Here is a 13,483-nt window from a genome sequence, read left to right on the forward strand (position 1 = left end):
TCCGATTTAGACGTTAAATGAGTAAAGTTAAGGGATTAATCTATAGGTGCAACATGGAATAAGCCTTTGTATTATGTGTACATATTTGTGGACGATTAAATTTTTTTTACCAAATAAGCAAGTGCGCTTACTAGTTGCAATAATTTGACAAGGCTGGCAATAACTAGAAAGGCATTGTTTGGCTATTGGTATTGTCTTTAGTACAAGTTGTCAGGGGAGAGCGCGAACGCAGTCCCCCACTACCAGAAATTATGCAGTCGAGATTCCCACATTTGGGGAATTCGCAAGGGTCAGCACAACCTCGAGTGCAATGGCTGAGCCTCGCCCTGGGCGAACCACCTTCGTGATCATGGTTTCTCCCCTGCCAGGTAAGTATGAGTTGTTCGGCTGATTCTTGGGGAGCTCTTTCACTCACATGCTCTTCTGACTCATGGTAAGAATGACAACAGACAATTGTTCACTGATATCTCATCTTTCGTTTATAAAGGTTTTAATATGACTTCTTTTGTTTATTTTTGAAAGTTGAGATCACTGTTGATGTTCGGATGGATTGGATGGAAGTCATCTAAAAAACAAGCCAAATCTAGAAGAAAACAATGTATAATGGACCTTTTCTTTTTGTTGTCAAAACATTGGATGTTGCATACTATATCTGCTGCAATAAATATTTTTTTTAATTCATCTGAAGCATTTTCTGTACCAAGATTTCTATGGAGGTGTGTGTTTTAAAATACAGAAAAATTGGAGCAATGTTTACAGTCAACTGTACATAATATTGGCATGCCGATTGGCTGGCCTAGGGAAGAGCATAGACAGTTTAGCTTCCTGATTGGCTGGGGGCAAAATGAAGTTCCTTCTTCTGATTCAGAATGAATTTCCAATGCCAGTCTCATGATTCCGATTTAGACGTTAAATGAGTAAAGTTAAGGGATTAATCTATAGGTGCAACATGGAATAAGCCTTTGTATCATGTGTACATATTCGTGGATGATGTAAATTTTCTTTACCAAATAAGCAAGTGTGCTAACTAGTTGCAATAATAATGTGACAAGGCTGGCAACAATTAGAAAAGCATTGTTTGACTATTGGTATTGTCTTTAGTACAAGTTGTCAGGGGAGAGCGCGAACGCAGTCCCCCACTACCAGAAATTATGCAGTCGAGATTCCCATATTTGGGGAATTCGCAAGGGTCAGCACAACCTCGAGTGCAATGGCTGAGCCTCGCCCTGGGCGAACCACCTTCGTGATCATGGTTTCTCCCCTGCCAGGTAAGTATGAGTTGTTCGGCTGATTCTTGGGGAGCTCTTTCACTCACATGCTCTTCTGACTCATGGTAAGAATGACAACAGACAATTGTTCACTGATATCTCATCTTTCGTTTAAAAAGGTTTTAATATGACTTCTTTTGTTTATTTTTGAAATTTGAGATCACTGTTGATGTTTGGATGGATTGGAAGGAAGTCATCTAAAAAACAAGCCAAATCTAGAAGAAAACAATGTATAATGGACCTTTTCTTTTTGTTGTCAAAACTTTGGATGTTGCATACTATATCTGCTGCAATAAATATTTTTTTAATTCATCTGAAGCATTTTCTGTACCAAGATTTCTATGGAGGTGTGTGTTTTAAAATACAGAAAAATTGGAGCAATGTTTACAGTCAACTGTACATAATATTGGCATGCCGATTGGCTGGCCTAGGGAAGAGCATAGACAGTTTAGCTTCCTGATTGGCTGGGGGCAAAATGAGGTTCCTTCTTCTGATTCAGAATGAATTACCAATGCCAGTCTCATGATTCCGATTTAGACGTTAAATGAGTAAAGTTAAGGGATTAATCTATAGGTGCAACATGGAATAAGCCTTTGTATCATGTGTACATATTCGTGGATGATGTAAATTTTCTTTACCAAATAAGCAAGTGTGCTAACTAGTTGCAATAATAATATGACAAGGCTGGCAACAACTAGAAAGGCATTGTTTGACTATTGGTATTGTCTTTAGTACAAGTTGTCAGGGGAGAGCGCGAACGCAGTCCCCCACTACCAGAAATTATGCAGTCGAGATTCCCACATTTGGGGAATTCGCAAGGGTCAGCACAACCTCGAGTGCAATGGCTGAGCCTCACCCTGGGCGAACCACCTTCGTGATCATGGTTTCTCCCCTGCCAGGTAAGTATGAACTGTTCGGCTGATTCTTGGGGAGCTCTTTCACTCACATGCTCTTCTGACTCATGGTAAGAATGACAACAGACAATTGTTCACTGATATCTCATCTTTCGTTTAAAAAGGTTTTAATATGACTTCTTTTGTTTATTTTTGAAAGTTGAGATCACTGTTGATGTTTGGATGGATTGGAAGGAAGTCATCTAAAAAACAAGCCAAATCTAGAAGAAAACAATGTATAATGGACCTTTTCTTTTTGTTGTCAAAACATTGGATGTTGCATACTATATCTGCTGCAATAAATATTTTTTTTAATTCATCTGACGCATTTTCTGTACCAAGATTTCTATGGAGGTGTGTGTTTTAAAATACAGAAAAATTGGAGCAATGTTTACAGTCAACTGTACATAATATTGGCATGCCGATTGGCTGGCCTAGGGAAGAGCATAGACAGTTTAGCTTCCTGATTGGCTGGGGGCAAAATGAAGTTCCTTCTTCTGATTCAGAATGAATTTCCAATGCAAGTCTCATGATTCCGATTTAGACGTTAAATGAGTAAAGTTAAGGGATTAATCTATAGGTGCAACATGGAATAAGCCTTTGTATTATGTGTACATAATTGTGGACGATTAAAATTTTCTTTACCAAATAAGCAAGTGCACTTACTAGTTGCAATAATGTGACAAGGCTGGCAATAACTAGAAAGGCATTGTTTGGCTATTGGTCTTGTCTTTAGTACAAGTTGTCAGGGGAGAGCGCGAACGCAGTCCCCCACTACCAGAAATTATGCAGTTGAGATTCCCACATTTGGGGAATTTGCAAGGGTCAGCACAACCTCGAGTGCAATGGCTGAGCCTCGCCCTGGGCGAACCACCTTCGTGATCATGGTTTCTCCCCTGCCAGGTAAGTATGAATTGTTCGGCTGATTCATGGGGATCTCTTTCACTCACATGCTCTTCTGACTCATGGTAAGAATGACAACAGACAATTGTTCACTGATATCTCATCTTTCGTTTAAAAAGGTTTTAATATGACTTCTTTTGTTTATTTTTGAAATTTGAGATCACTGTTGATGTTTGGATGGATTGGAAGGAAGTCATCTAAAAAACAAGCCAAATCTAGAAGAAAACAATGTATAATGGACCTTTTCTTTTTGTTGTCAAAACATTGGATGTTGCATACTATATCTGCTGCAATAAATATTTTTTTTAATTCATCTGAAGCATTTTCTGTACCAAGATTTCTATGGAGGTGTGTGTTTTAAAATACAGAAAAATTGGAGCAATGTTTACAGTCAACTGTACATAATATTGGCATGCCGATTGGCTGGCCTAGGGAAGAGCATAGACAGTTTAGCTTCCTGATTGGCTGGGGGCAAAATGAAGTTCCTTCTTCTGATTCAGAATGAATTTCCAATGCCAGTCTCATTATTCCGATTTAGACGTTAAATGAGTAAAGTTAAGGGATTAATCTATAGGTGCAACATGGAATAAGCCTTTGTATTATGTGTACATATTTGTGGACGATTAAAATATTCTTTACCAAATAAGCAAGTGCGCTTACTAGTTGCAATAATTTGACAAGGCTGGCAATAACTAGAAAGGCATTGTTTGGCTATTAATATTGTCTTTAGTACAAGTTGTCAGGGGAGAGCGCGAACGCAGTCCCCCACTACCAGAAATTATGCAGTCGAGATTCCCACATTTGGGGAATTCGCAAGGGTCAGCACAAACTCGAGTGCAATGGCTGAGCCTCGCCCTGGGCGAACCACCTTCGTGATCATGGTTTCTCCCCTGCCAGGTAAGTATGAGTTGTTCGGCTGATTCTTGGGGAGCTCTTTCACTCACATGCTCTTCTGACTCATGGTAAGAATGACAACAGACAATTGTTCACTGATATCTCATCTTTCGTTTATAAAGGTTTTAATATGACTTCTTTTGTTTATTTTTGAAAGTTGAGATCACTGTTGATGTTCGGATGGATTGGATGGAAGTCATCTAAAAAACAAGCCAAATCTAGAAGAAAACAATGTATAATGGACCTTTTCTTTTTGTTGTCAAAACATTGGATGTTGCATACTATATCTGCTGCAATAAATATTTTTTTTAATTCATCTGAAGCATTTTCTGTACCAAGATTTCTATGGAGGTGTGTGTTTTAAAATACAGAAAAATTGGAGCAATGTTTACAGTCAACTGTACATAATATTGGCATGCCGATTGGCTGGCCTAGGGAAGAGCATAGACAGTTTAGCTTCCTGATTGGCTGGGGGCAAAATGAAGTTCCTTCTTCTGATTCAGAATGAATTTCCAATGCCAGTCTCATGATTCCGATTTAGACGTTAAATGAGTAAAGTTAAGGGATTAATCTATAGGTGCAACATGGAATAAGCCTTTGTATCATGTGTACATATTCGCGGATGATGTAAATTTTCTTAGCCAAATAAGCAAGTGTGCTAACTAGTTGCAATAATAATGTGACAAGGCTGGCAACAATTAGAAAAGCATTGTTTGACTATTGGTATTGTCTTTAGTACAAGTTGTCAGGGGAGAGCGCGAACGCAGTCCCCCACTACCAGAAATTATGCAGTTGTGATTCCCACATTTGGGGAATTTGCAAGGGTCAGCACAACCTCGAGTGCAATGGCTGATCCTCGCCCTGGGTGAACCACCTTCATGAACATGGTTTCTCCCCTGCCAGGTAAGTATGAGTTGTTCGGCTGATTAATGGGGAGCTCTTTCACTCACATGCTCTTCTGACTCATGGTAAGAATGACAACAGACAATTGTTCACTGATATCTCATCTTTCGTTTAAAAAGGTTTTAATATGACTTCTTTTGTTTATTTTTGAAAGTTGAGATCACTGTTGATGTTTGGATGGATTGGAAGGAAGTCATCTAAAAAACAAGCCAAATCTAGAAGAAAACAATGTATAATGGACCTTTTCTTTTTGTTGTCAAAACATTGGATGTTGCATACTATATCTGCTGCAATAAATATTTTTTTTAATTCATCTGAAGCATTTTCTGTACCAAGATTTCTATGGAGGTGTGTGTTTTAAAATACAGAAAAATTGGAGCAATGTTTACAGTCAACTACATAATATTGGCATGCCGATTGGCTGGCCTAGGGAAGAGCATAGACAGTTTAGCTTCCTGATTGGCTGGGGGCAAAATGAAGTTCCTTCTTCTGATTCAGAATGAATTTCCAATGCCAGTCTCATGATTCCGATTTAGACGTTAAATGAGTAAAGTTAAGGGATTAATCTATAGGTGCAACATGGAATAAGCCTTTGTATTATGTGTACATATTTGTGGACGATTAAATTTTTTTTACCAAATAAGCAAGTGCGCTTACTAGTTGCAATAATTTGACAAGGCTGGCAATAACTAGAAAGGCATTGTTTGGCTATTGGTATTGTCTTTAGTACAAGTTGTCAGGGGAGAGCGCGAACGCAGTCCCCCACTACCAGAAATTATGCAGTCGAGATTCCCACATTTGGGGAATTCGCAAGGGTCAGCACAACCTCGAGTGCAATGGCTGAGCCTCGCCCTGGGCGAACCACCTTCGTGATCATGGTTTCTCCCCTGCCAGGTAAGTATGAGTTGTTCGGCTGATTCTTGGGGAGCTCTTTCACTCACATGCTCTTCTGACTCATGGTAAGAATGACAACAGACAATTGTTCACTGATATCTCATCTTTCGTTTATAAAGGTTTTAATATGACTTCTTTTGTTTATTTTTGAAAGTTGAGATCACTGTTGATGTTCGGATGGATTGGATGGAAGTCATCTAAAAAACAAGCCAAATCTAGAAGAAAACAATGTATAATGGACCTTTTCTTTTTGTTGTCAAAACATTGGATGTTGCATACTATATCTGCTGCAATAAATATTTTTTTTAATTCATCTGAAGCATTTTCTGTACCAAGATTTCTATGGAGGTGTGTGTTTTAAAATACAGAAAAATTGGAGCAATGTTTACAGTCAACTGTACATAATATTGGCATGCCGATTGGCTGGCCTAGGGAAGAGCATAGACAGTTTAGCTTCCTGATTGGCTGGGGGCAAAATGAAGTTCCTTCTTCTGATTCAGAATGAATTTCCAATGCCAGTCTCATGATTCCGATTTAGACGTTAAATGAGTAAAGTTAAGGGATTAATCTATAGGTGCAACATGGAATAAGCCTTTGTATCATGTGTACATATTCGTGGATGATGTAAATTTTCTTTACCAAATAAGCAAGTGCGCTTACTAGTTGCAATAATTTGACAAGGCTGGCAATAACTAGAAAGGCATTGTTTGGCTATTAATATTGTCTTTAGTACAAGTTGTCAGGGGAGAGCGCGAACGCAGTCCCCCACTACCAGAAATTATGCAGTCGAGATTCCCACATTTGGGGAATTCGCAAGGGTCAGCACAAACTCGAGTGCAATGGCTGAGCCTCGCCCTGGGCGAACCACCTTCGTGATCATGGTTTCTCCCCTGCCAGGTAAGTATGAGTTGTTCGGCTGATTCTTGGGGAGCTCTTTCACTCACATGCTCTTCTGACTCATGGTAAGAATGACAACAGACAATTGTTCACTGATATCTCATCTTTCGTTTATAAAGGTTTTAATATGACTTCTTTTGTTTATTTTTGAAAGTTGAGATCACTGTTGATGTTCGGATGGATTGGATGGAAGTCATCTAAAAAACAAGCCAAATCTAGAAGAAAACAATGTATAATGGACCTTTTCTTTTTGTTGTCAAAACATTGGATGTTGCATACTATATCTGCTGCAATAAATATTTTTTTTAATTCAGATTTTCTGTACCAAGATTTCTATGGAGGTGTGTGTTTTAAAATACAGAAAAATTGGAGCAATGTTTACAGTCAACTGTACATAATATTGGCATGCCGATTGGCTGGCCTAGGGAAGAGCATAGACAGTTTAGCTTCCTGATTGGCTGGGGGCAAAATGAAGTTCCTTCTTCTGATTCAGAATGAATTTCCAATGCCAGTCTCATGATTCCGATTTAGACGTTAAATGAGTAAAGTTAAGGGATTAATCTATAGGTGCAACATGGAATAAGCCTTTGTATCATGTGTACATATTCGCGGATGATGTAAATTTTCTTAGCCAAATAAGCAAGTGTGCTAACTAGTTGCAATAATAATGTGACAAGGCTGGCAACAATTAGAAAAGCATTGTTTGACTATTGGTATTGTCTTTAGTACAAGTTGTCAGGGGAGAGCGCGAACGCAGTCCCCCACTACCAGAAATTATGCAGTTGTGATTCCCACATTTGGGGAATTTGCAAGGGTCAGCACAACCTCTAGTGCAATGGCTGATCCTCGCCCTGGGTGAACCACCTTCATGAACATGGTTTCTCCCCTGCCAGGTAAGTATGAGTTGTTCGGCTGATTAATGGGGAGCTCTTTCACTCACATGCTCTTCTGACTCATGGTAAGAATGACAACAGACAATTGTTCACTGATATCTCATCTTTCGTTTAAAAAGGTTTTAATATGACTTCTTTTGTTTATTTTTGAAAGTTGAGATCACTGTTGATGTTTGGATGGATTGGAAGGAAGTCATCTAAAAAACAAGCCAAATCTAGAAGAAAACAATGTATAATGGACCTTTTCTTTTTGTTGTCAAAACATTGGATGTTGCATACTATATCTGCTGCAATAAATATTTTTTTTAATTCATCTGAAGCATTTTCTGTACCAAGATTTCTATGGAGGTGTGTGTTTTAAAATACAGAAAAATTGGAGCAATGTTTACAGTCAACTGTACATAATATTGGCATGCCGATTGGCTGGCCTAGGGAAGAGCATAGACAGTTTAGCTTCCTGATTGGCTGGGGGCAAAATGAAGTTCCTTCTTCTGATTCAGAATGAATTTCCAATGCCAGTCTCATGATTCCGATTTAGACGTTAAATGAGTAAAGTTAAGGGATTAATCTATAGGTGCAACATGGAATAAGCCTTTGTATTATGTGTACATATTTGTGGACGATTAAATTTTTTTTACCAAATAAGCAAGTGCGCTTACTAGTTGCAATAATTTGACAAGGCTGGCAATAACTAGAAAGGCATTGTTTGGCTATTGGTATTGTCTTTAGTACAAGTTGTCAGGGGAGAGCGCGAACGCAGTCCCCCACTACCAGAAATTATGCAGTCGAGATTCCCACATTTGGGGAATTCGCAAGGGTCAGCACAACCTCGAGTGCAATGGCTGAGCCTCGCCCTGGGCGAACCACCTTCGTGATCATGGTTTCTCCCCTGCCAGGTAAGTATGAGTTGTTCGGCTGATTCTTGGGGAGCTCTTTCACTCACATGCTCTTCTGACTCATGGTAAGAATGACAACAGACAATTGTTCACTGATATCTCATCTTTCGTTTATAAAGGTTTTAATATGACTTCTTTTGTTTATTTTTGAAAGTTGAGATCACTGTTGATGTTCGGATGGATTGGATGGAAGTCATCTAAAAAACAAGCCAAATCTAGAAGAAAACAATGTATAATGGACCTTTTCTTTTTGTTGTCAAAACATTGGATGTTGCATACTATATCTGCTGCAATAAATATTTTTTTTAATTCATCTGAAGCATTTTCTGTACCAAGATTTCTATGGAGGTGTGTGTTTTAAAATACAGAAAAATTGGAGCAATGTTTACAGTCAACTGTACATAATATTGGCATGCCGATTGGCTGGCCTAGGGAAGAGCATAGACAGTTTAGCTTCCTGATTGGCTGGGGGCAAAATGAAGTTCCTTCTTCTGATTCAGAATGAATTTCCAATGCCAGTCTCATGATTCCGATTTAGACGTTAAATGAGTAAAGTTAAGGGATTAATCTATAGGTGCAACATGGAATAAGCCTTTGTATCATGTGTACATATTCGTGGATGATGTAAATTTTCTTTACCAAATAAGCAAGTGTGCTAACTAGTTGCAATAATAATGTGACAAGGCTGGCAACAATTAGAAAAGCATTGTTTGACTATTGGTATTGTCTTTAGTACAAGTTGTCAGGGGAGAGCGCGAACGCAGTCCCCCACTACCAGAAATTATGCAGTCGAGATTCCCATATTTGGGGAATTCGCAAGGGTCAGCACAACCTCGAGTGCAATGGCTGAGCCTCGCCCTGGGCGAACCACCTTCGTGATCATGGTTTCTCCCCTGCCAGGTAAGTATGAGTTGTTCGGCTGATTCTTGGGGAGCTCTTTCACTCACATGCTCTTCTGACTCATGGTAAGAATGACAACAGACAATTGTTCACTGATATCTCATCTTTCGTTTAAAAAGGTTTTAATATGACTTCTTTTGTTTATTTTTGAAATTTGAGATCACTGTTGATGTTTGGATGGATTGGAAGGAAGTCATCTAAAAAACAAGCCAAATCTAGAAGAAAACAATGTATAATGGACCTTTTCTTTTTGTTGTCAAAACTTTGGATGTTGCATACTATATCTGCTGCAATAAATATTTTTTTAATTCATCTGAAGCATTTTCTGTACCAAGATTTCTATGGAGGTGTGTGTTTTAAAATACAGAAAAATTGGAGCAATGTTTACAGTCAACTGTACATAATATTGGCATGCCGATTGGCTGGCCTAGGGAAGAGCATAGACAGTTTAGCTTCCTGATTGGCTGGGGGCAAAATGAGGTTCCTTCTTCTGATTCAGAATGAATTACCAATGCCAGTCTCATGATTCCGATTTAGACGTTAAATGAGTAAAGTTAAGGGATTAATCTATAGGTGCAACATGGAATAAGCCTTTGTATCATGTGTACATATTCGTGGATGATGTAAATTTTCTTTACCAAATAAGCAAGTGTGCTAACTAGTTGCAATAATAATGTGACAAGGCTGGCAACAACTAGAAAGGCATTGTTTGACTATTGGTATTGTCTTTAGTACAAGTTGTCAGGGGAGAGCGCGAACGCAGTCCCCCACTACCAGAAATTATGCAGTCGAGATTCCCACATTTGGGGAATTCGCAAGGGTCAGCACAACCTCGAGTGCAATGGCTGAGCCTCGCCCTGGGCGAACCACCTTCGTGATCATGGTTTCTCCCCTGCCAGGTAAGTATGAATTGTTCGGCTGATTCTTGGGGAGCTCTTTCACTCACATGCTCTTCTGACTCATGGTAAGAATGACAACAGACAATTGTTCACTGATATCTCATCTTTCGTTTAAAAAGGTTTTAATATGACTTCTTTTGTTTATTTTTGAAAGTTGAGATCACTGTTGATGTTTGGATGGATTGGAAGGAAGTCATCTAAAAAACAAGCCAAATCTAGAAGAAAACAATGTATAATGGACCTTTTCTTTTTGTTGTCAAAACATTGGATGTTGCATACTATATCTGCTGCAATAAATATTTTTTTTAATTCATCTGAAGCATTTTCTGTACCAAGATTTCTATGGAGGTGTGTGTTTTAAAATACAGAAAAATTGGAGCAATGTTTACAGTCAACTGTACATAATATTGGCATGCCGATTGGCTGGCCTAGGGAAGAGCATAGACAGTTTAGCTTCCTGATTGGCTGGGGGCAAAATGAAGTTCCTTCTTCTGATTCAGAATGAATTTCCAATGCAAGTCTCATGATTCCGATTTAGACGTTAAATGAGTAAAGTTAAGGGATTAATCTATAGGTGCAACATGGAATAAGCCTTTGTATTATGTGTACATAATTGTGGACGATTAAAATTTTCTTTACCAAATAAGCAAGTGCACTTACTAGTTGCAATAATGTGACAAGGCTGGCAATAACTAGAAAGGCATTGTTTGGCTATTGGTCTTGTCTTTAGTACAAGTTGTCAGGGGAGAGCGCGAACGCAGTCCCCCACTACCAGAAATTATGCAGTCGAGATTCCCACATTTGGGGAATTTGCAAGGGTCAGCACAACCTCGAGTGCAATGGCTGAGCCTCGCCCTGGGCGAACCACCTTCGTGATCATGGTTTCTCCCCTGCCAGGTAAGTATGAGTTGTTCGACTGATTCATGGGGATCTCTTTCACTCACATGCTCTTCTGACTCATGGTAAGAATGACAACAGACAATTGTTCACTGATATCTCATCTTTCGTTTAAAAAGGTTTTAATATGACTTATTTTGTTTATTTTTGAAAGTTGAGATCACTGTTGATGTTCGGATGGATTGGAAGGAAGTCATCTAAAAAACAAGCCAAATCTAGAAGAAAACAATGTATAATGGACCTTTTCTTTTTGTTGTCAAAACATTGGATGTTGCATACTATATCTGCTGCAATAAATATTTTTTTTAATTCATCTGAAGCATTTTCTGTACCAAGATTTCTATGGAGGTGTGTGTTTTAAAATACAGAAAAATTGGAGCAATGTTTACAGTCAACTGTACATAATATTGGCATGCCGATTGGCTGGCCTAGGGAAGAGCATAGACAGTTTAGCTTCCTGATTGGCTGGGGGCAAAATGAGGTTCCTTCTTCTGATTCAGAATGAATTACCAATGCCAGTCTCATGATTCCGATTTAGATGCTAAATGAGTAAAGTTAAGGGATTAATCTATAGGTGCAACATGGAATAAGCCTTTGTATCATGTGTACATATTCGTGGATGATGTAAATTTTCTTTACCAAATAAGCAAGTGTGCTAACTAGTTGCAATAATAATGTGACAAGGCTGGCAACAATTAGAAAAGCATTGTTTGACTATTGGTATTGTCTTTAGTACAAGTTGTCAGGGGAGAGCGCGAACGCAGTCCCCCACTACCAGAAATTATGCAGTCGAGATTCCCACATTTGGGGAATTTGCAAAAGTCAGCACAACCTCGAGTGCAATGGCTGAGCCTCGCCCTGGACGAACCACCTTCGTGATCATGGTTTCTCCCCTGCCAGGTAAGTATGAGTTATTCGGCTGATTCTTGGGGAGCTCTTTCACTCACATGCTCTTCTGACTCATGGTAAGAATGACAACAGACAATTGTTCACTGATATCTCATCTTTCGTTTAAAAAGGTTTTAATATGACTTCTTTTGTTTATTTTTGAAAGTTGAGATCACTGTTGATGTTTGGATGGATTGGAAGGAAGTCATCTAAAAAACAAGCCAAATCTAGAAGAAAACAATGTATAATGGACCTTTTCTTTTTGTTGTCAAAACATTTGATGTTGCATACTATATCTGCTGCAATAAATATTTTTTTAATTCATCTGAAGCATTTTCTGTACCAAGATTTCTATGGAGGTGTGTGTTTTAAAATACAGAAAAATTGGAGCAATGTTTACAGTCAACTGTACATAATATTGGCATGCCGATTGGCTGGCCTAGGGAAGAGCATAGACAGTTTAGCTTCCTGATTGGCTGGGGGCAAAATGAAGTTCCTTCTTCTGATTCAGAATGAATTTCCAATGCCAGTCTCATGATTCCGATTTAGACGTTAAATGAGTAAAGTTAAGGGATTAATCTATAGGTGCAACATGGAATAAGCCTTTGTATCATGTGTACATATTCGTGGATGATGTAAATTTTCTTTACCAAATAAGCAAGTGTGCTAACTAGTTGCAATAATAATGTGACAAGGCTGGCAACAACTAGAAAGGCATTGTTTGACTATTGGTATTGTCTTTAGTACAAGTTGTCAGGGGAGAGCGCGAACGCAGTCCCCCACTACCAGAAATTATGCAGTCGAGATTCCCACATTTGGGGAATTCGCAAGGGTCAGCACAACCTCGAGTGCAATGGCTGAACCTCGCCCTGGGCGAACCACCTTCGTGATCATGGTTTCTCCCCTGCCAGGTAAGTATGAATTGTTCGGCTGATTCTTGGGGAGCTCTTTCACTCACATGCTCTTCTGACTCATGGTAAGAATGACAACAGACAATTGTTCACTGATATCTCATCTTTCGTTTAAAAAGGTTTTAATATGACTTCTTTTGTTTATTTTTGAAAGTTGAGATCACTGTTGATGTTTGGATGGATTGGAAGGAAGTCATCTAAAAAACAAGCCAAATCTAGAAGAAAACAATGTATAATGGACCTTTTCTTTTTGTTGTCAAAACATTGGATGTTGCATACTATATCTGCTGCAATAAATATTTTTTTTAATTCATCTGAAGCATTTTCTGTACCAAGATTTCTATGGAGGTGTGTGTTTTAAAATACAGAAAAATTGGAGCAATGTTTACAGTCAACTGTACATAATATTGGCATGCCGATTGGCTGGCCTAGGGAAGAGCATAGACAGTTTAGCTTCCTGATTGGCTGGGGGCAAAATGAAGTTCCTTCTTCTGATTCAGAATGAATTTCCAATGCAAGTCTCATGATTCCGATTTAGACGTTAAAT

General features: G+C 38.8%; 15 non-coding genes across 15 annotated transcripts; all 15 read right to left on the minus strand.

Annotated features, from left to right (window-relative positions):
• Positions 1–211: 211 nt before the first annotated feature.
• LOC139062873 (U1 spliceosomal RNA) lies at positions 212–376 on the minus strand. The gene has a single exon (XR_011516414.1). It is a non-coding gene; the product is annotated as a U1 spliceosomal RNA (small nuclear RNA).
• A 735-nt stretch (positions 377–1,111) lies between these two features.
• LOC139063049 (U1 spliceosomal RNA) lies at positions 1,112–1,276 on the minus strand. The gene has a single exon (XR_011516594.1). It is a non-coding gene; the product is annotated as a U1 spliceosomal RNA (small nuclear RNA).
• A 734-nt stretch (positions 1,277–2,010) lies between these two features.
• Positions 2,011–2,175, minus strand: LOC139062789 (U1 spliceosomal RNA). The gene has a single exon (XR_011516334.1). It is a non-coding gene; the product is annotated as a U1 spliceosomal RNA (small nuclear RNA).
• A 732-nt stretch (positions 2,176–2,907) lies between these two features.
• Positions 2,908–3,072, minus strand: LOC139062804 (U1 spliceosomal RNA). Its single transcript, XR_011516348.1, has one exon. It is a non-coding gene; the product is annotated as a U1 spliceosomal RNA (small nuclear RNA).
• A 732-nt stretch (positions 3,073–3,804) lies between these two features.
• On the minus strand, positions 3,805–3,969 carry LOC139063070 (U1 spliceosomal RNA). Its single transcript, XR_011516615.1, has one exon. It is a non-coding gene; the product is annotated as a U1 spliceosomal RNA (small nuclear RNA).
• Positions 3,970–4,704: 735 nt separating this feature from the next.
• LOC139062827 (U1 spliceosomal RNA) lies at positions 4,705–4,869 on the minus strand. The gene has a single exon (XR_011516369.1). It is a non-coding gene; the product is annotated as a U1 spliceosomal RNA (small nuclear RNA).
• Positions 4,870–5,598: 729 nt separating this feature from the next.
• LOC139062882 (U1 spliceosomal RNA) lies at positions 5,599–5,763 on the minus strand. Its single transcript, XR_011516423.1, has one exon. It is a non-coding gene; the product is annotated as a U1 spliceosomal RNA (small nuclear RNA).
• A 732-nt stretch (positions 5,764–6,495) lies between these two features.
• Positions 6,496–6,660, minus strand: LOC139063071 (U1 spliceosomal RNA). The gene has a single exon (XR_011516616.1). It is a non-coding gene; the product is annotated as a U1 spliceosomal RNA (small nuclear RNA).
• A 728-nt stretch (positions 6,661–7,388) lies between these two features.
• Positions 7,389–7,553, minus strand: LOC139062828 (U1 spliceosomal RNA). Its single transcript, XR_011516370.1, has one exon. It is a non-coding gene; the product is annotated as a U1 spliceosomal RNA (small nuclear RNA).
• Positions 7,554–8,284: 731 nt separating this feature from the next.
• On the minus strand, positions 8,285–8,449 carry LOC139062891 (U1 spliceosomal RNA). The gene has a single exon (XR_011516432.1). It is a non-coding gene; the product is annotated as a U1 spliceosomal RNA (small nuclear RNA).
• Positions 8,450–9,184: 735 nt separating this feature from the next.
• On the minus strand, positions 9,185–9,349 carry LOC139063058 (U1 spliceosomal RNA). Its single transcript, XR_011516603.1, has one exon. It is a non-coding gene; the product is annotated as a U1 spliceosomal RNA (small nuclear RNA).
• Positions 9,350–10,083: 734 nt separating this feature from the next.
• LOC139062901 (U1 spliceosomal RNA) lies at positions 10,084–10,248 on the minus strand. Its single transcript, XR_011516442.1, has one exon. It is a non-coding gene; the product is annotated as a U1 spliceosomal RNA (small nuclear RNA).
• Positions 10,249–10,980: 732 nt separating this feature from the next.
• On the minus strand, positions 10,981–11,145 carry LOC139062780 (U1 spliceosomal RNA). The gene has a single exon (XR_011516325.1). It is a non-coding gene; the product is annotated as a U1 spliceosomal RNA (small nuclear RNA).
• A 735-nt stretch (positions 11,146–11,880) lies between these two features.
• Positions 11,881–12,045, minus strand: LOC139062815 (U1 spliceosomal RNA). Its single transcript, XR_011516358.1, has one exon. It is a non-coding gene; the product is annotated as a U1 spliceosomal RNA (small nuclear RNA).
• Positions 12,046–12,779: 734 nt separating this feature from the next.
• LOC139063032 (U1 spliceosomal RNA) lies at positions 12,780–12,944 on the minus strand. The gene has a single exon (XR_011516576.1). It is a non-coding gene; the product is annotated as a U1 spliceosomal RNA (small nuclear RNA).
• Positions 12,945–13,483: the final 539 nt, after the last annotated feature.

This window comes from Nothobranchius furzeri, chromosome 14 (genome assembly GCF_043380555.1).
Source record: "Nothobranchius furzeri strain GRZ-AD chromosome 14, NfurGRZ-RIMD1, whole genome shotgun sequence".
Taxonomy (NCBI): domain Eukaryota; kingdom Metazoa; phylum Chordata; class Actinopteri; order Cyprinodontiformes; family Nothobranchiidae; genus Nothobranchius; species Nothobranchius furzeri.